Source organism: Lampetra fluviatilis, chromosome 33 (assembly GCF_964198595.1).
Source record: "Lampetra fluviatilis chromosome 33, kcLamFluv1.1, whole genome shotgun sequence".
Taxonomy (NCBI): Eukaryota; Metazoa; Chordata; class Hyperoartia; order Petromyzontiformes; family Petromyzontidae; genus Lampetra; species Lampetra fluviatilis.
The window spans coordinates 12,066,998-12,088,150 of NC_136307.1; the positions used below are offsets into that span (position 1 = coordinate 12,066,998).

General features: G+C 60.3%; 1 protein-coding gene across 1 annotated transcript in view; it reads left to right on the top strand.

Annotated features, from left to right (window-relative positions):
* Nucleotides 1–764: 764 nt before the first annotated feature.
* LOC144944088 (1-phosphatidylinositol 4,5-bisphosphate phosphodiesterase beta-4-like) overlaps nt 765–21,153 on the top strand; it is an 83,402-nt gene continuing 63,013 nt past the window's right edge. Inside the window, exons 1-2 of the mRNA XM_078872155.1 lie at nt 765–992; nt 1,772–1,924. The gene's annotated coding sequence lies outside the window, so the exon portion shown is untranslated. The remainder of the gene's footprint in view (nt 993–1,771; nt 1,925–21,153) is intronic.

Below are 21,153 nucleotides of genomic sequence, written 5' to 3' on the forward strand. Positions count from 1 at the left end.
ACGCCCCCCCCCCCCCCCGTGTATTGGGCTCTCCGCGAGCATCCACACTGCCATCGCCTGGCACCCAGTCGGCTGGGTTAACCCCGGCTCCATGCTCGGCGAGAGCCGCCACCATCCACCACTAATTACCACTCGGCACGAGAGCACGCCGAGGATGATTTCACCCCCCGGTGCGGCGACTCCTCGTGGTGACGAGAACCCCGAGAACCTCACGAGGAGTCCGTCACTCGAGTCAGGAGGAGGGCAGCTAGACACGCGCTCGTCGCCTGGACGCTCCTACTCGGGGCATTGGACGAGTGCATGAGGCTCCACCAGGAGGCTGGGCTCCACCAGGAGGCTGTGCTCCACCAGGAGGCGGCTCCACCCGGAGACTGCTCCACTAGGAGGCGGTTCCACCAACAGGAGGAGGCTCTATCAGGAGGCTGTTCCACTAGGAGGCAGCTCCACCAACAGGAGGAGGCTCCAGCCTGCGGCTCCACCAGGAGGAGGCTCTACCAGGAGGAGGTTCCACCAACAGGAGGCTGCTCCACTAGGAGGCGGCTCCACCAGGAGGCGGCTCCACCAGGAGGAGGCTCCACCAGGAGGCAGCTCCACTCGAAGGCTGCTCCACCAGGAGGAGGCTCCACCAGGAGGCTCCATCGCCAAGAGAAGGCGGCTCCACCAGCAGGAGGCGGCTCCACCGCCAGGAGGAGGCGGAGTCTCTTCAGCATCAGGACCGCGCCCGGCGCCTTTTCGCGCTGCACTTGAATCGCACCGGCGGCGGCTGCGGCGCCAGGCAGGTGACACCTGCGTGGGTCGGGGCCCCTTGCTCGGCTTCATCCACCTCGTCCTCGACCACCTGGCACCTCGTCTCTCGTCGCCCCCCTCCACCTCCTCCACCACCACCTCCTGACACCTCCTGGCACCTCGTCTCTCGTCGTCGCCCTCCACCACCTCCCCCCGTGAGGTCGCCGTGTGGTTCGGGCGGTGACGGCGGCGCACAGACGGCACAGGTAGGGACCGCGGTGAGAGTGACGTCACGGTGAGAGTGACACAGTGGTCAGTGAGTGACACAGTGGTCAGTGAGTGACGTCACGGCGAGAGTGACACAGTGGTCAGTGAGTGACGTCACGGTGAGAGTGACACCGTGGTGAGTGACGTCACGGTGAGAGTGACACAGTGGTCAGTGAGTGACGTCACGGTCACTCACGATCCACACTGTCACGTGCGTGTGTTCACGTGAGCGGTGTGCACGCGTGTACATTGACGTGTGTGTGTGTACGTCTATGTGCTGAGACTGTTGAATGTGTGTACTTCGCAATGTGTACACGAGTGTGTGCACGTGAGTGTGTGTACATGAGATTGTGTGTGCACGAGTGTACATGTTAATGTGTGTGTACACGTGAGTGTGTGCACGTGTGTGTGTGTGTGTACATGTTAATGTGTGTGTACACGTGAGTGTGTGTACATGAGATTGTGTGTACACGTGTGTGTGTGTGTGTGTACACGTGTGTACATGTTAATGTGTGTGTACACGTGAGTGTGTGCACGTGTGTACATGTTAATGTGTGTGTACACGTGAGTGTGTGCACGTGTGTACATGTTAGTGTGTGTGTACACGTGTGTACATGTTAGTGTGTGTGTACACGTGAGTGTGTGTACATGTGGGGAGCGGTGGTGCAGCGGTGAGCACGCTGCGCTACGAACACGGCGACCCGAGTTCGAATTTCTGCTCACGGCCAACACCGGTGACGATTATCTGAACCGGTCCTGGCCCACCCCCCCTCCCTAGGTCGACTCAACCTCAAATGAGGACCTGGCGCCGTGTGTAAACATCGTCACTGGGAAGACAAAGGCGGACGGGTGTGGTGCTGGCCACCCACCCCCTCGTGTGCCGTGCCGGTCTTCATAGGTGCTCGCCAACAGGACTTGCCCCTACAGTCTGGTAAGGCGATACGGGGGATATTTGTTTGTGTGTACATGTGAATGTACGAGTGTGTATGAAATATGCACACGTACGTGTACAAGTGAATGTGCATGAAGGATGTGTATGTGTACATGTGCGTCTATGTGTGCCTTTCCGGCATTAATAGGTGCTCGCTAACAACACTTGTCCCAGCAGCGTGAACATGCCGCTCGGGGTGCGGTGGTGTTGTGTGTGTCCACGTGGCACATGCACACACGTGGCACATGCACACACGTGGCACATGCACACACGTGGCACATGCACACACGTGGCACATGCACACACGTGGCACATGCACACACGTGGCACATGCACACACGTGGCACATGCACACACGTGGCACATGCACACACGTGGCACATGCACACACGTGGCACATGCACACACGTGGCACATGCACGGGGCGGTGGAATGGTCTGTGTCATCACATTCACTCACCCGCACGTCCCAAGAGGTGGAACATCTCGTTTGCAAGGGGCGCCTCGAGGGCGTTTTGTGTGTGTGGACCCGACCGATGCGAAGCCAGATTCCGTCTTGCACTTGTGGCACCTGTACATTCAAGGGAGGTGGACAGTGGACTTGCTCCCTGTCCCCCCCACCCCGCTCCCCCCAATGTATCTATCTTCTATACATGGCCACGACCATCGGCATCTCCATCCTCATCATCTCCATCCTCGTCATCTCCATCCTCGTCTCTCGCATCTCCGCGAAACAAGCCCCGAGTGGGCGCCACCCGCGTCACGAGCGCTGTCATTTGCGGACGCAGCCCCGGGGCGGCATCTCAGGTGGGGCCGCTTCGCCGGTAGTGAAGCAGCAGCAGCAGCCGCATCGCGCACGAGTCTGTGTCCATCACCGGCTGTTGATGACGACGACGACGATGATGATGATGGTGGTGAGAGTGGACGCCCCTCCCTACCCCAGAGCGCCCCGCACTTCAAGCCAGCCTGGCCAATGTCGCCCGACAGGCCCACTGCCCCCCCACGTCACGCTAATTGCTTCCCATCGTCTCGTTCTACAAGCCACTCTCTGGTAGAATATTTACTCAATTCGGGGAACGCGTGAGCCACCGATGCCACGCTCACATTACACGGCAGTGCCTTGTATGGGATGGAGGCACCAAGCTCCTACCTCTCTGCACTCGATGCAATTGGGATGGAAGCAACGATCGTGGTGATGGATGATTCTCCAATCACTCGCTTGCTCACCGGCGGTCAGTCGACTTATTATCACCCTTCTATCGCTGCTACTATTACCATAGTTACTGTACCCACTCACTGCAGGTCACACCAACACACACAGCCACTCACCACACTGCAGGTCACACCAACTCACTCACTCACCACACTGCAGGTCACACCAACACACTCACCCACTCACCACACCGCAGGTCACACCAACACACTCACCCACTCACCACACTGCAGGTCACACCAACACACACAGCCACTCGCTGCAGGTCACAACAACACACTCACCCACTCACCACACTGCAGGTCACAACAACACACTCACCCACTCACCACACTGCAGGTCTCAACAACACACTCACCCACTCACCACACTGCAGGTCACACCAACACACTCACCCACTCACCACACTGCAGGTCACACCAACACACTCACCCACTCACCACACTGCAGGTCACACCAACACACTCACCCACTCACCACATTGCAGGTCACACCAACACACTCACCCACTCACCACACCGCAGGTGACAACAACACACTCACCCACTCACCACACTGCAGGTCACACCAACACACTCACCCACTCACCACACTGCAGGTCACAAAAACTCACTCACCCACTCACCACACCGCAGGTGACAACAACACACTCACCCACTCATCACACTGCAGGTCACACCAACACACTCAACCACTCACCACACTGCAGGTCACAACAACACACTTACCTACTCACCACACTGCAGGTCACACCAACACACTCACCCACTCCCACACTGCAGGTCACACCAACACACTCACCCACTCACCACACTGCAGGTCACACCAACACACTCACCCACTCACCACACTGCAGGTCACACCAACACACTCACCCACTCACCACACTGCAGGTCACACCAACACACTCACCCACTCACCACACTGCAGGTCACACCAACACACTCACCCACTCACCACACTGCAGGTCACAACAACACACTCACCCACTCACCACACTGCAGGTCACACCAACACACTCACCCACTCACCACACTGCAGGTCACACCAACACACTCACCCACTCACCACACTGCAGGTCACAACAACACACTCACCCACTCACCACACTGCAGGTGACAACAACACACTCACCCACTCACCACACTGCAGGTCACACCAACACACTCACCCACTCACCACACTGCAGGTGACAACAACACACTCACCCACTCACCACACTGCAGGTCACACCAACACACTCACCCACTCACCACACTGCAGGTCACAACAACACACTCACCCACTCACCACACTGCAGGTGACAACAACACACTTACCTACTCACCACACTGCAGGTCACACCAACACACTCACCCACTCACCACACTGCAGGTGACAACAACACACTCACCCACTCACCACACTGCAGGTCACAACAACACACTCACCCACTCACCACACTGCAGGTCACAACAACACACTCACCCACTCACCACACTGCAGGTCACAACAACACACTTACCTACTCACCACACTGCAGGTCACACCAACACACTCACCCACTCACCACACTGCAGGTGACAACAACACACTCACCCACTCATCACACTGCAGGTGACAACAACACACTCACCCACTCACCACACTGCAGGTGACAACAACACACTCACCCACTCACCACACTGCAGGTCACACCAACACACTCACCCACTCACCACACTGCAGGTGACAACAACACACTCACCCACTCATCACACTGCAGGTGACAACAACACACTCACCCACTCATCACACTGTAGGTCACACCAACACACTCACCCACTCATCACACTGTAGGTCACACCAACACACTCACCCACTCACCACACTGCAGGTCACAACAACACACTCACCCACTCACCACACTGCAGGTCACAACAACACACTTACCTACTCACCACACTGCAGGTGACAACAACACACTCACCCACTATTCACACTGTAGGTCATCTCACTTCTCTGTCTGCTTCTTCCCTCGCACTGCTCCACTTTCGAATTCCCTCATCTCGTCATCATCTCTTTCCCCAAGCTCCCAGAACGATAATAACCTCGCTCAATCCAAGAAACGCGTGAACCGTCATCCATAACAACGTTGACGGCGCTGTTTGCTGCTGACCGCTTGACGTCTTTGGGCCTGTGCTGAGCAATCGCGTCTAAATAAAACACGCATCCACAGCGCCGCTGCTGTTGCCACACTGCAGCTATCGCCTGTCGCGGTGGTCGTGTCGGACAGGTTGCGCGGGGCGATTAAAGCGCCGCTTTATCTGCCCCTCTCCACGCGCCACTGGGCGTGAGCCGCGTCCCCGGGAGGACGGGGAGACTCCCCCGCGGCCCTCTCCGCGGGCCCTTGCGTCCCCACGGAGCTGCCGCTGCCGTGTGTGGCCGAGGGCTCTGCCCGTGGCTGCGGCAGGCGGGGTCGACAAGACGGTGGGCCGAGAGAGGCCCCCCACCGTGGTTGTTCATCCCGCAAGCGCCTCACCGCGCCCTCAGGGCCTCGTTCATTGGAAAGGATCAGAAGGCAGAGGAAGCTCCCTCTCAGGGGGAAAGATCCGAGCGAGGCGGCTGACCCGGTTCGATCACGCGCTCTCGTGATCGCGGGGTCACCGCGGGGTCACCGCGGAGCTCGCAGAGCCACTAGAGATGTCGCGAGGGCTGCGCGTGCCACGAGCGGAGACAACACTTCACGGAGGAGTGTCAGTCACTGGTTGAGACTGTGTCGGGCACCGGTAGGGCCGGTTGTGTCACTAACGGGGAGGCTGTGAGAGTCACTCACGAAGCCGCGCGGTTGCTATGGGGTCAAATCCCCCGCATCGTTTATTGCCTGTGGCAGGTGCGGCGCTGATTGGCAGTGAGACGCCTAACAGACAGCGGCAGTTTTCTGGTGATCTGTACGCGCAACTCAACACATTAGCCAATAACACCGTGGCCTCGAAGATGTGGCAACAAATATAATAGGCGACGTTTCGGGCAACGGCCCTTCTGCGTGGCGCATGAAACAAATGTGGGAAGCTGAGAGCAGTCATCGCCGTATCCCGGGAATTCCCCCTCGCCCCTCGTGGGGAGCACAGGGGCAGCAGCAGCTGATGATGATGATATTTGTGATTTTAAATGTGATGCCGCCGATGATGTTGATGATGAGGCCTGTGCTGTGGCCTTGGGCACTGTACGTGGCCATGGCGCGGGGCTGGAGCTGCAGAGCGACCTCGCGTTTCCAGGAATTATGCGGAGCGGCGTCCCGTTACGATGGTGACGACGGTGATGGCGGCCTGGCCGCGCGGTCACCGTCATCCCGCTCACGGGGCCGAACCCCTCTCGGGAGGCCTGGACGGGCCGAGCTGAGCGGCTCCGGTAACGCGCTCCAGGTAAACACACCTGCGCACAGGTGTGGGGGGTGGGTGGGTGGTGGGGGTCACGCCGCGTTTTGTTGATTCGCCGCCACGTGAGCTGGACGTGGGAGCGGTAAACGGAGCCGTCCACGCTGCACTTCGCGGGCACGGGAAAGCACACGGATGCGCACACGGACGCACACATGGACGCACACGCGGGCAAATACAAAGACCCCCACCCCCCATCTTTCCTTTAACTGACTGCCAGGGCAAGTGCTGTTAGCGAGCGCACACAATACTTGTGCGTGTCATGCACGGCTTTATGGCGCTGCTGCTGGACATCAACAGCAGCTTACGAGCAGGATGTGCCGCACCGCAAACACAACCTCTGTGCGTGACCCCTGCGCCACGAGTGCGTGAAGCGACACTCGCTCGGAACGAAGGCCCTGCCTGGACGGCTCCTGTCGGCTCCTCGTGGCCCCCAATGGCCTCTTGTAGGCACTGATGACCCTTGATGATGACTCCTAACGATGACCCCTGATGATGGCCCCTGGTGATGACCCCTGATGATGACCCCTGGTGATGACCCCAGACGATGGCCCCTGACGGTGGCCCCTGATGATGGCCCCTGATGATGACCCCTGATGATGACCCCTCATGATGACCCCTCATGATGACCCCTGATGATGGCCCCTGGTGATGACCCCTGATGATGACCCCTAATGATGACCCCCGGTGATGGCCCCTGATGATGACCCCTGGTGATGGCCCCTGACGACGACCCCTGACGATGGCCCCTGATGATGGCCCCTGATGACGACCCCTGATGATGACCCCTGACGATGGTCCCTGACGATGGCCCCTGAAGATGGCCCCTGATGATGGCCCCTGATGATGGCCCATCTCGCTTCGTGCCATTTGCTTTGGGAGGGGGCGGGGGGGGCTGTCTCCCAGGATATGTGGACCAGGACGCCCAGAAGTGCCCAGGGTTATTGATTCCCGGTGTGCCACCTCTACCCAGCGCGTGTCACGCAGCCTGCGTCCCACACGGAGCCCTGCGGCCGTGCCATCCCCACAGGGCGCGTTAAACAACGCGCACCTGCGGTGCGAGCGCGTCCCTCTTTTAAGGCGAGAATAATTGAATTCCATCCCCGGAGTCGCGTCTATTTTTAGCCGCTTTGTCGCTCTCTGCTCAGTGGACGGTGAAATTCTATAAATGCCGAATTTGCACGTCATGTAAATCACGAGCGCAATGCTACGAGCCCCCGGGGGCGATGCGGGCGGGGGTTGGAGTGGGTGAGCACTCTCGAGGGGAGGGGGGAGGGGGCGGATTATCCCCGGATGTCCAATGTTGAACACGAGAGAGGGCAGCCCGGGTGATCGGGCAGCGGGGGGGGCGGGGTTGGGGGTGGGCGGGGATCCACACAATTAAAGTCCAGTGAGCGAACCGGGTTCTCCAGGTTCACTGCAGAAACATCCACGGCCCAGGCATTGCCACGCGCGGGTTTCGGCGTGGAGCTGCGCAGGTCATTTGCGCGGCTAAGGCTCCGTGCCCTCTGCCGAGCCAATTTACTAATTGAGGTCATTCCTATTAGAGAGGCACACATGGTCCCCTGTGCAGGTACAGCCGTAGATGCCCCTCGGTGACGCCTGCTCTTCTCATGCAAAATAAACACAAATCGTACAACATGTGCTGTTCCACGCGACCATCACCACCCTCATCTGGCAGCGTTCTGCCCGCATGTGCGGAGGGAAATTTGGGTGGTGGCGGGTTTCATGGTGAGTGCCAGGTGTCTTGAGCAGTGCTGTGTGCATTGGACAGTGCTGGGTGTTTGTGGGACGTGATGGGTACGCTGAGTAGTGCCGGGTGTCTTGGGTAGTGCTGGGTGTTCTAACCAGTGCTGGGTAACAGCTATTGCTGGTGTCTGTGGCCGTAGTTGGTGGGGCTGCTGCTGGGTGTCCTCACCAGTGCGGGGTGCCCTTGTTGTGTGGCTCGGCCCGCGCACAGCGCTGACCTGGTTTCGGCCCACTTACATAAAGGGAAAGATACTGTGGACCAATTGCGGGCAATGCGCGCGAGACGGCTGGGTTGGGGGGAGCTAGTTATTTTTAAATGCATTATAATGCGGGCGAAGGGGGATAGCTGAAGAATTGTGCATTAATAACGCATGCATTTTTAATGGGGGGGGGGGGGGGTGCAGTGAATGGGTTAATGATTCAAACAGCAGCTGTTACCCTGGGCCGGGGGAATAGGCTGGGAGCGGCCGGCCCAGACGCCGCCTCCAGCCAGCGCGTCCTACCCGACCTTCATCCGCCAGCGATCGAACTCGTGAGATACGACGACGCCGCCACCACTACCGAGACCCCCGGGAGGGGGGGGGGGCTCGCTCTGCCTCTACCGGGGAGCGTGCGACACGGAGGCGCCCTGAGGCGCCACGCGTGGAACTCCACGCGTGGCGGAACTCCACGCGTGGCGGTGGTGGCGGCTCGTACAGTAGCGCCCAATTAGCATTCATTATTGGCCACGCGCCGCCGTACGCCCCCCCCCCACTGCCTGCCCTGCCCCCTAAACCCAACCTCTCTCACCCGACTCGGTTCAGCGAGCGCCGCTAGTTTACCGCAGAAGTCTAAGCTCCTTTTGTTGCTGTTGTTGTTGTGGGCTCAGCGGTTCCTCCACTGTCACGCAGGCGACCCCACAGCCGTTCCTGTTAAATCATCATCAGCATCAGCAGCAGCTGGTGCTGCCGGTGAAGCGAAACGGGCGGCGGTGGGTCCCGCACGGCACCCGCCACGCGCGCAACCCAACCGCGACCCAAATAAATCCCAGATTGGAGACCGCGCGCGGTATTTATTTGACTGAGAAATTACTCCGCCGTAATCGCCATCGCGCATGCAAAACCTACAGCAGCAGCAGCAGCGGCAGTGGTGGCGATTGATCTTTATGGCTGCACCAAGCGGCCCGGAACAATCTGCGTCTCCCTGCCCCACGCGGATGAATGAGTTTGTGCCTCGTTCAGGAGAATCTGGCCCACGCAAGGAACCCTCCCCAAGGGAAGCGCATTGCCCCGTGCTCGCCCCGCGGCCAGCTACAGCTGCTGCTGCGTGAACTCCGCTCGCCTCCCCGCGCGTATCCCGGCCTCTGCGGCAGCGGCTGAGACGACGGCGGCTTCATTTGTTGACGTTCTGACCGCAGGTTCTGCGCACAGACGCCCGAGGGCCGAACGCGACAGCAGAGAGACAGAGAGACCCGCGAGTTGAGCGCCGGCGACGACTCCAAACATTTGCCGGCCCGAAACGTTGACGGGTGACAAGACCGCGGCTGCGGTGGCTGTGAGACGCCAACAGTAGGGCTCGCGATCCACGCTCGTCCTCGGATCTCCGCACTCCCATCGGAGAATCAAACCTCGCTTAGATTCAGCCAGTGGAGACACTGAATGTCAAAAGCGGTCCAGGGTGTCGCTCGCGTTGAACCAATGCTGCTGATATATCATCTGCACTACTCGCAGAAAGGTGGCCGCGCGGCTCTTGGGATGTGTACAGCGGCGTGCTTTTAATATTTCATGTGGAGGGACAGCCGTGGCAAGGAGGCTGCTGGTCTGCTTATTGTGTTAGATCCACGTGGATAACCGCCGCTGTTCAACACAGCCACGCGCACCAAGACTCGATGAGAGGCGGCGGGTAGATCGCAGCGCTTCTCTTGAGTTGAGCGACGTTTTTAGGAACTTGGGAACTTGAAACGAAGGGAGGAAGCTAAAAGAGGCGTCATCAGACCGCAACTGGCGATAGAACGGAAGACTCTAGGACCCACACGGGCATTGGGTTGAGCGGTGTTTCAGGAACTTGGCCCAAGGGGCGATGGGACGGGGTTCCGAAGTCGAGCGATGCGAGACGACGACGAGGAGTTGGAGGATGAGACGTCTTGCACTTGCGGTGGCCGCTCGAGCTGCAGGTCTGGTATAACGAGTCCCGCGACTTTGGCGGAGTAGCGAAGGTGGCGATATCAGCAGCGATCGCGGTAGCACGCGTTCACAGAGCGACGAGGAATGGGGTGAGAGCGTGACTGGAGTGGATGGGCGGCGAGCTCTCAACACAAAAGGCGACGCGGATCTGTGGGGGCTGCTCGTGCAAGCTCGGCGCTTGGACAGCGGCAGTCGACGACAGCGAGCGATTCTCCCGCTCGGCGAAGGGTGGCAGGGAGTCGTGAGACGACAGCAGGGAGAGAGGTGGGAGAATGTGTGGACGGGGAGTAGAGGGAGATGAGAGGGAGATATAGACGGGGGGGGGGGCGGTGCACGAAGGATCTCTGGGAGCGAGTGGAGGAGTGAGTGTAGCAGCATCAATCAACCACCCCGGAGCAGGGCGCACGGTCCGTGTGCAGTCGGGGCAGGGGGGGGGGGGTCCCTCGACGAGGGAGTGGTGGGATGCCTGGGCCCCCCATCCCAGGCTGGGCGCCACCGCCGCATGGTTTAGGCTGTGGAGCTAGCGGGGAGATGTCCCTCTCCTCCGCCCTCCCGTTCGGCTCCTCGAGTCCCGCGTCCATTCCTCGCGCGGTCTCCGTGGCGCGAGCGCTGCAGCTGCTGCTCCTCGTTGGGAGAAAGGGGACGAGCGCTGGGGCTGAGTTGGAAGACCCCGGTGCGAGTCGGGGGAGTCCTTGTGGCGTTGTTAAGCAAAGATCGCCCGCTCCCGTTTGCGCTGCGTGCTCCGCGTGGAGGAGCGCGGCCATGAAATCCCTGCGCGCCCAGGGGCCAAAGTCCGCGAGCCGGGTAAAGTTTCTCTGTTTTCCTTGTGCAGGTACAACAACAGCAAAGGCAAAGTTCCCCCGTGTAGCCCACAGCAGCTGTTCGGACAAGTGAAATTAGGGAGCGTCTACGAAGGAATGAACGTGGCAGCGGGGGCCATGGTGTGGACACCACCACGCCCATCCGTCTTTGTATCCACAGTGCCGTGTTTTTACACATCGGCACCACGTACTCATTTAATTCTGAGCCGACGTCAGGGAGCCCCAGGACCGGTTCAGATAATCGGCAGTGATGTTAGCTGTGAAGGCAAATGGAACTTGGACAGCCGGGTTCGTAGTACAGTGCGCCAGCCACTGCGCCACCGCTCCTCGGGTACACACTCACACACAATGCGTGTACGTTGGTGCTCTTTTGTACTTTATTGAACCAAAACTTGTTTGCGTTGGGGATTTCAGAAAACAAGGTGCCTCTGTGTGTGTGTGTGTGCGCCGAGTGACAGCTGATGTGTTGTGGCCCTGGGTCGCGTTGCCACGGGGGAGGGGTGTGTGTGTGGGGGGGAGGGGGTCTGCGTGAATACCCAAAGTTCCTGGAGCCAACAATCTTCTCTGGTGCGGTCATCGCGAGCTGGGCGCGAAGGACCCGGGGGGCGCCTTCGCGAATGAGCGAAACGGACACTCGAGTCGAGGCGCGGTGCTGCCAGCGGTGCGCGAACGCGCACGGCGAATCGCGCGTTAAGTCGGTCAATCGCTCTCTGCCCCCCCCTCTCTCTCTCTCTGCTCTGGAAAAAGAATAATAATCTAATGAATGTGTTTTATATCGCGTCGTCGTTCATGGAAATTGCATATCACAATTCGCTGTGTTGATAGCCCCGGGGATTTGCCGGGGCAATCAACAATTGCACGACAGCTCTCTGCACCGTACAGTAAGAAGATATTTTCAGCCAGTTAGCGACTGTTTATTAGACACGTGTGCAGAAACCGAAGCACCCGGTGAAAACTCACGCATGCGCGAGGGTGCAACACTCAATCCCATCGTACAGAAGCAGTGGATGATGCGAGACGACACTTTGCTGACGAGACGGGGTCATAGGTCGGATCTCCTGGACGCCCACACGGGAAGAGAAGTCTCGCAACATTTTCCCATTTTCCGGATCCACGAGCCCCTCGCTGCCTCCACGGTGCTGGATTAGAGGCGTGCATGGCCACCACCGCACGGCTTTGTAGAAGGGACATTGCCCGAAACGTTGGCTTAATTATTATGGTGCGCACCCACAGTTGGTTTGCCAATCCCCCATGCCGTGCGGGTCGTGGCGGGTTTCTCGCCATACTTCACCGCGATGGTCAGTGCGTGTTTGTAAAGGCGGGGAGAGCAGGGCCATAGACGTAGAGAACATAGAAGTACAGTATAACGTAGCTTTGCTGGACCGCCCTCTGCTGCCTACCGCAGCCTATAGCAACCCGTAGTGCATGGCGGTCGTCCATCCAAGCGGTCATTCAGTCGGTACCCTTTATTCAGCAGCAGGCAGATGCAATAGATATCCGTTAAACAGCATTGCCTCTTGACCAAGGGCGACCTGGGCTCGGCACTTCCCAGGGTCACACCCTGGGTAGCCACCGAGATGCGGCGAGACCGGGCGCAATCACGCGGCGAGGCACACGCAGACTCATCCCGGCACGAAACACAGAAGAGCCGTGTCGTCTTTCGTTGCTCTGAGCCGGTGGTCCATGCAAGGCCTGGGCGCGATGCCGCACGTCTCTGTGCGTGCGACGTTAAATCCACGTGGCCGGCCATCGGCGCTCCCGTTTGAGTGGTGATGAACATGAAACCGGCCGGCGGAGGCGGTCTGTGCTCGGGCAACGTGCAGGCCGGCAGTGAGAGTTGGTGGATCACTCGCAGATGTTGTGAATCTCCCTCCCCGTGGGCGTCCAGGAGGTGCGACATCCGGGCGCGCCAGGAGAAGGCGGTACGGCAAGTGGCCTAATCGCCTTTTGCTTCCATCTGTACGGGGATAGAGCGTTGCCTCCTCGCACAAGGCGTGGGGTTTCTCCGGGTGCTCCGGGTTTTTCCCACTTGCACAATATTAACAAACACTCAGCTATTGGCTGAAAACATCTCGACATAAAAAACCCTGCAATGTAGCAACACCCTCCTAAAAAGAGTCATGCGACTATGTTTGGCTCTCCTGGATACACGAGTTAATTATTATTTTTGTTGTTATTATACGGACCGAGGTTGTGATCGAAGCCGCCCCCACGGCCTTGCGGAAGCCCTGGGGAGAGGGGGGAGGGAGGGGGAAAGGGGTGGGCAGAGGACAGCGAAACTTGACGCGGCTCTCGCTACGATTTGTCCAGTAACGTGGTTACACTTTGACGTGATTACGCTCTGAAATGGAGTCCTGCTATTATGCGATCTCAGTTACAAACGTCCGCACGCACACACGCTGCGCTCCGTGGCCTTTCTTGGTTTCAGCGGAGCGCGCTGTGCTATAAAAATACACGCGAAGTGGATTCTCTGAGTAATGCACTACCCCGCCACGGGAATCTTGAGGCTCGTAAGGAGTGAAACCCGATGAGATGTGGCATGCGGCGCGGCGCACAAACACCCGCGCCCCGTGTCCCGCTTGCGCGCCCTGCGCCAGCCCTGAAGCTCTTCACTGAAGCTCTTCACTGAGGCACTTCATGGCCGACCGACTCATTCCTCGGCTGATTTCAGTGGTAGAATTCCACGTTGACGTGGCCAAGGACGAGTCTGTCCGTAGGTCAAACATGAAAGATTTCCCCCACGAATCGGTACTAATTTTTTTTATTGACCCCGGAGGAAAATATATTGAGCTGAGTCAACTCCCAGGCCTTGCGAGAGCTGCTCGCTCTGTCGCTGAGTCACGGTGCCGGGTGCATTGACATTGATGTGAGTCGGGGCCCTGAGACCACGTCACGGAGGGTGCCGGTCACATGTCGCAACGTCTCGTCAGCTCAGCAGCTGTCAGTCTGGGTGGATGTGGCCCTGCTGCCCAAACAACCATCACATCGCTGCTGCAGAAACAACCATCACATCACTGCTGCTCAAACAACCATCACATCGCTGCTGCGGAAACAACCATCACATCACTGCTGCCGAGATCCATTCATGGGAACTCCCAGGGGGTGACTCTATCCCTGGGGGTGACTTTCTCTCAGCTAGGATATGTTAATTACCTCGCCTGGTCTACAGGAGATCGTGGGTTCCATCCTGACCCTGACCACTGCTGCTGTATATTCGGAGTTTCTCGTCCCATGGTCGCGTGGATTTTTCTCCGGGTCCTCCGGGTTTTCCCCTCCACATTTAGAAACATCCTGCATTCATCGCAAGTTTGTTGCAATGAATGTCCACATTCTGATAAGCCATTTCGTTGAGCTATCATTTGTGGCCCGGCCGATTCTGAAGAAGAGCCGTATAGCTCAGCGGGGCTTACCTGGTAAAATAAAAATAGTTTCGTTTTTTAGTTTAGTTTGAGCCGCATGTGTTGTGCAGGCACCGTGACCGAGCTAAGACCATCAACTAATGTATTTGATCTGACCTAAATACTCGTATTATTTTTTATTATTATATCGAGGGACAGATTAAGGGAAGGAGGTTAATCGTCTGATGTTTTTTTATATTCTCCACATCGACGCAAATGGTTATTTAGTATTGTATGTTATCGAGTTTTGCGGTACGCTAGGGCCCGCATCGAACAGAGAGCGTCCTTGCCTATAAACGCCTGGGATTGTTCACCAGCATCGAGTCAAGCGAGGCTGACGCTGTTGATGAGACATTGAATGTCAAACTCGGCCCAGAGTTTTGCTCGTATTAATACAATGCTGCTGACGGGATGTGTCAAACATTAATTTATTCTTTGGTTCTTTCGGTAAAGTCACGTTAAAGGATAAAATAATTAATTAAATAATAGCATACGACGTATTTCATTTATTATTTTATCATTATACGTGACTTTACCGAAAGAACCAAAGAGTAATTCCTGCAGTCACGAAAGCTCAAAATTTAAGATTAATTTATTGTAGAGATGTGGAAATGGAGTGAGAGGAGGGGGGAGATGTGGGAGGGGGTGAGGGGAGTGGGAGACGTGGGAGGGAGTGAGGGGAGTGGGAGACGTGGGAGGGGGTGAGGGGAGGGGGAGATGTGGGAGGGAGTGAGGGGAGTGGGAGACGTGGGAGGGAGTGAGGGGAGGGGGGAGATGTGGGAGGGAGTGAGAGGAGGGGGGAGATGTGGGAGGGGGTGAGGGGAGTGGGAAACGTGGGAGGGAGTGAGGGGAGTGGGAGACGTGGGAGGGGGTGAGGGGAGGGGGAGATGTGGGAGGGAGTGAGGGGAGTGGGAGACGTGGGAGGGAGTGAGGGGAGGGGGGAGATGTGGGAGGGAGTGAGAGGAGGGGGGAGATGTGGGAGGGAGTGAGAGGAGGGGGGAGATGTGGGAGGGAGTGAGAGGAGGGGGGAGATGTGGGAGGGAGTGAGAGGAGGGGGGAGATGTGGGAGGGAGTGAGAGGAGGGGGGAGATGTGGGAGGGAGTGAGGGGAGTGGGAGATGTGGGAGGGAGTGAGGGGAGTGGGAGACGTGGGAGGGGGTGAGGGGAGTGGGAGATGTGGGAGGGAGTGAGGGGAGGGGGAGATGTGGGAGGGAGTGAGGGGAGTGGGAGATGTGGGAGGGAGTGAGGGGAGTGGGAGACGTGGGAGGGAGTGAGAGGAGGGGGGAGATGTGGGAGGGAGTGAGGGGAGTGGGAGACGTGGGAGGGGAGTGAGGGAGTGGGAGATGTGGGAGGGGGTGAGGGGAGGGGGAGATGTGGGAGGGAGTGAGGGGAGTGGGAGATGTGGGAGGGAGTGAGGGGAGTGGGAGATGTGGGAGGGGGTGAGGGGAGTGGGAGATGTGGGAGGGAGTGAGGGGAGGGGGAGATGTGGGAGGGAGTGAGGGGAGTGGGAGACGTGGGAGGGGGTGAGGGGAGTGGGAGATGTGGGAGGGAGTGAGGGAGGGGGAGATGTGGGAGGGAGTGAGGGAGTGGGAGACGTGGGAGGGAGTGAGGGGAGGGGGAGATGTGGGAGGGGTGAGGGAGGGGAGATGTGGGAGGGAGTGAGGGAGGGGAGATGTGGAGGAGTGAGGGATGGGGAGGGGTGAGGGAGGGGGAGATGTGGGAGGGAGTGAGGGGAGTGGGAGACGTGGGAGGGGAGTGAGGGGAGTGGGAGACGTGGGAGGGAGTGAGGGGAGTGGGAGACGTGGGAGGGAGTGAGGGGAGTGGGAGATGTGGGAGGGAGTGAGGGGAGGGGGGAGACGTGGGAGGGAGTGAGGGGAGTGGGAGATGTGGAGGGAGTGAGGGAGGGGGAGACGTGGGAGGAGTGAGGGGAGTGGGAGATGTGGGAGGGAGTGAGGGGAGTGGGAGACGTGGGAGGGAGTGAGGGGAGTGGGAGATGTGGGAGGGAGTGAGGGGAGTGGGAGATGTGGGAGGGAGTGAGGGGAGTGGGAGATGTGGGAGGAGTGAGGGGAGGGGGAGACGTGGGAGGGAGTGAGGGGAGTGGGAGATGTGGGAGGGAGTGAGGGGAGGGGGAGACGTGGGAGGGAGTGAGGGGAGTGGGAGACGTGGGAGGGGGTGAGGGGAGGGGGAGACGTGGGAGGGAGTGAGGGGAGGGGGAGACGTGGGAGGGAGTGAGGGGAGTGGGAGATGTGGGAGGGAGTGAGGGGAGGGGGAGACGTGGGAGGGAGTGAGGGGAGACGTGGGAGGGGGTGAGGGGAGTGGGAGATGTGGGAGGGAGTGAGGGGAGTGGGAGATGTGGGAGGGAGTGGGAGATGTGGGAGGGAGTGAGGGGAGTGGGAGATGTGGGAGGGAGTGAGGGGAGTGGGAGACGTGGGAGGGAGTGAGGGGAGTGGGAGACGTGGGAGGGAGTGAGGGGAGTGGGAGATGTGGGAGGGAGTGAGGGGAGTGGGAGATGTGGGAGGGGGTGAGGGGAGGGGGAGATGTGGGAGGGGGTGAGGGGAGGGGGAGATGTGGGAGGGAGTGAGGGGAGGGGGAGACGTGGGAGGGGGTGAGGGGAGTGGGAGATGTGGGAGGGACTGAGGGGAGTGGGAGATGTGGGAGGGAGTGAGGGGAGTGGGAGACGTGGGAGGGGGTGAGGGGAGTGGGAGATGTGGGAGGGAGTGAGGGGAGTGGGAGACGTGGGAGGGGGTGAGGGGAGTGGGAGATGTGGGAGGGAGTGAGGGGAGTGGGAGATGTGGGAGGGAGTGAGGGGAGTGGGAGACGTGGGAGGGAGTGAGGGGAGTGGGAGATGTGGGAGGGAGTGAGGGGAGTGGGAGATGTGGGAGTGAGTGAGGGGAGTGGGAGACGTGGGAGGGAGTGAGGGGATGGGAGATGTGGGAGGGAGTGAGGGGAGTGGGAGATGTGGGAGGGAGTGAGGGGAGTGGGAGATGTGGGAGGGAGTGAGGGGAGGGGGAGACGTGGGAGGGGGTGAGGGGAGTGGGAGATGTGGGAGGGAGTGAGGGGAGTGGGAGACGTGGGAGGGGGTGAGGGGAGTGGGAGATGTGGGAGGGAGTGAGGGGAGGGGGAGATGTGGGAGGGATTAGGGGAGTGGGAGATGTGGGAGGGAGTGAGGGGAGTGGGAGATGTGGGAGGGAGTGAGGGGAGGGGGAGGGGGAGGGGATTGGAGATGTGGGAGGGAGTGAGGGGAGTGGGAGATGTGGGAGGGAGTGAGGGGAGGGGGAGACGTGGGAGGGGGTGAGGGGAGTGGGAGATGTGGGAGGGAGTGAGGGGAGTGGGAGACGTGGGAGGGGGTGAGGGGAGTGGGAGATGTGGGAGGGAGTGAGGGGAGGGGGAGATGTGGGAGGGATTGAGGGGAGTGGGAGATGTGGGAGGGAGTGAGGGGAGTGGGAGATGTGGGAGGGAGGAGTGAGGGGAGGGGGAGACGTGGGAGGGGGTGAGGGGAGTGGGAGATGTGGGAGGGAGTGAGGGGAGTGGGAGATGTGGGAGGGAGTGAGGGGAGGGGGAGACGTGGGAGGGGGTGAGGGGAGTGGGAGATGTGGGAGGGAGTGAGGGGAGTGGGAGACGTGGGAGGGGGTGAGGGGAGTGGGAGATGTGGGAGGGAGTGAGGGGAGGGGGAGATGTGGGAGGGATTGAGGGGAGTGGGAGATGTGGGAGGGAGTGAGGGGAGTGGGAGATGTGGGAGGGAGTGAGGGGAGGGGGAGACGTGGGAGGGGGTGAGGGGAGTGAGAGATGTGGGAGGGAGTGAGGGGAGTGGGAGATGTGGGAGGGAGTGAGGGGAGGGGGAGACGTGGGAGGGGGTGAGGGGAGTGGGAGATGTGGGAGGGAGTGAGGGGAGTGGGAGACGTGGGAGGGGGTGAGGGGAGTGGGAGATGTGGGAGGGAGTGAGGGGAGGGGGAGATGTGGGAGGGATTGAGGGGAGTGGGAGATGTGGGAGGGAGTGAGGGGAGTGGGAGGGAGTGAGGGGAGTGGGAGATGTGGGAGGGGGTGAGGGGAGTGGGAGATGTGGGAGGGAGTGAGGGGAGGGGGAGATGTGGGAGGGAGTGAGGGGAGGGGGAGACGTGGGAGGGAGTGAGGGGAGTGGGAGATGTGGGAGGGAGTGAGGGGAGTGGGAGATGTGGGAGGGAGTGGGAGATGTGGGAGGGAGTGAGGGGAGTGGGAGATGTGGGAGGGAGTGAGGGGAGGGGGAGACGTGGGAGGGAGTGAGGGGAGTGGGAGATGTGGGAGGGAGTGGGAGATGTGGGAGGGAGTGAGGGGAGTGGGAGATGTGGGAGGGGGTGAGGGGAGTGGGAGATGTGGGGAGTGAGTGGAGGGGGAGATGTGGGAGGGAGTGAGGGGAGTGGGAGATGTGGGAGGGAGTGAGGGGAGTGGGAGATGTGGGAGGGAGTGAGGGGAGTGGGAGATGTGGGAGGGGGTGAGGGGAGTGGGAGATGTGGGAGGGAGTGAGGGGAGTGGGAGATGTGGGAGGGAGTGAGGGGAGTGGGAGGGTGAGGGGAGTGGGAGATGTGGGAGGGAGTGAGGGGAGGGGGAGATGTGGGAGGGAGTGAGGGGAGTGGGAGATGTGGGAGGGAGTGAGGGGAGGGGGAGATGTGGGAGGGAGTGAGGGGAGGGGGAGACGTGGGAGGGGGTGAGGGGAGTGGGAGATGTGGGAGGGAGTGAGGGGAGTGGGAGACGTGGGAGGGGGTGAGGGGAGTGGGAGATGTGGGAGATAGTGAGGGGAGGGGGAGATGTGGGAGGGATTGAGGGGAGTGGGTGATGTGGGAGGGAGTGAGGGGAGTGGGAGATGTGGGACGGAGTTAGGGGAGTGGGAGATGTGGGAGGGGGTGAGGGGAGTGGGAGATGTGGGAGGGAGTGAGGGGAGTGGGAGATGTGGGACGGAGTTAGGGGAGTGGGAGATGTGGGAGGGGGTGAGGGGAGTGGGAGATGTGGGAGGGAGTGAGGGGAGGGGGAGATGTGGGAGGGAGTGAGGGGAGGGGGAGACGTGGGAGGGAGTGAGGGGAGTGGGAGATGTGGGAGGGAGTGAGGGGAGGGGGAGATGTGGGAGGGAGTGAGGGGAGTGGGAGATGTGGGAGGGAGTGAGGGGAGTGGGAGATGTGGGAGGGAGTGGGAGATGTGGGAGGGAGTGAGGGGAGTGGGAGATGTGGGAGGGAGTGAGGGGAGGGGGAGATGTGGGAGGGATTGAGGGGAGTGGGTGATGTGGGAGGGAGTGAGGGGAGTGGGAGATGTGGGAGGGAGTGAGGGGAGTGGGAGATGTGGGAGGGAGTGGGAGATGTGGGAGGGAGTGAGGGGAGTGGGAGATGTGGGAGATAGTGAGGGGAGGGGGAGATGTGGGAGGGATTGAGGGGAGTGGGTGATGTGGGAGGGAGTGAGGGGAGTGGGAGATGTGGGACGGAGTTAGGGGAGTGGGAGATGTGGGAGGGAGTGAGGGGAGTGGGAGATGTGGGACGGAGTTAGGGGAGTGGGAGATGTGGGAGGGGGTGAGGGGAGTGGGAGATGTGGGAGGGAGTGAGGGGAGGGGAGATGTGGGAGGGAGTGAGGGGAGGGGGAGACGTGGGAGGGAGTGAGGGGAGTGGGAGATGTGGGAGGGAGTGAGGGGAGGGGGAGATGTGGGAGGGAGTGAGGGGAGTGGGAGATGTGGGAGGGAGTGAGGGGAGTGGGAGATGTGGGAGGGAGTGGGAGATGTGGGAGGGAGTGAGGGGAGTGGGAGATGTGGGAGGGAGTGAGGGGAGGGGGAGACGTGGGAGGGAGTGAGGGGAGTGGGAGATGTGGGAGGGAGTGGGAGATGTGGGAGGGAGTGAGGGGAGTGGGAGATGTGGGAGGGGGTGAGGGAGTGGGAGATGTGGGAGTGAGGGAGGGGATGTGGAGGGTGTGAGGGGAGTGGGAGATGTGGGAGGGAGTGAGGGGAGTGGGAGATGTGGGAGGGAGTGAGGGGGAGTGGGAGATGTGGGAGGGGGTGAGGGGAGTGGGAGATGTGGGAGGGAGTGAGGGGAGTGGGAGACGTGGGAGGGGGTGAGGGGAGTGGGAGATGTGGGAGGGAGTGAGGGGAGGGGGAGATGTGGGAGGGATTGAGGGGAGTGGGAGATGTGGGAGGGAGTGAGGGGAGTGGGAGGTGTGGGGGGAGTGTGGGGAGGGGGTGGGGGTGAGGGGAGTGGGAGATGTGGGAGGGAGTGAGGGGTGTGGGAGATGTGGGGAGGTGAGGGGAGGGGGGAGAGTGGGAGGGGGTGTGGGGAGTGGGTGATGTGGGAGGGAGTGGGGGAGTGGGAGAGTGGGAGGGGTGTGGGGAGTGGGAGTGTGGGAGGAGTGTGGGGAGGGGGAGATGTGGGAGGGTTGAGGGGGTGGGAGATGTGGGAGGGGTGGAGGGGGAGTGGGAGATGTGGGAGGGAGTGAGGGGAGGGGGAGACGTGGGAGGGGGTGAGGGGAGTGGGAGATGTGGGAGGGG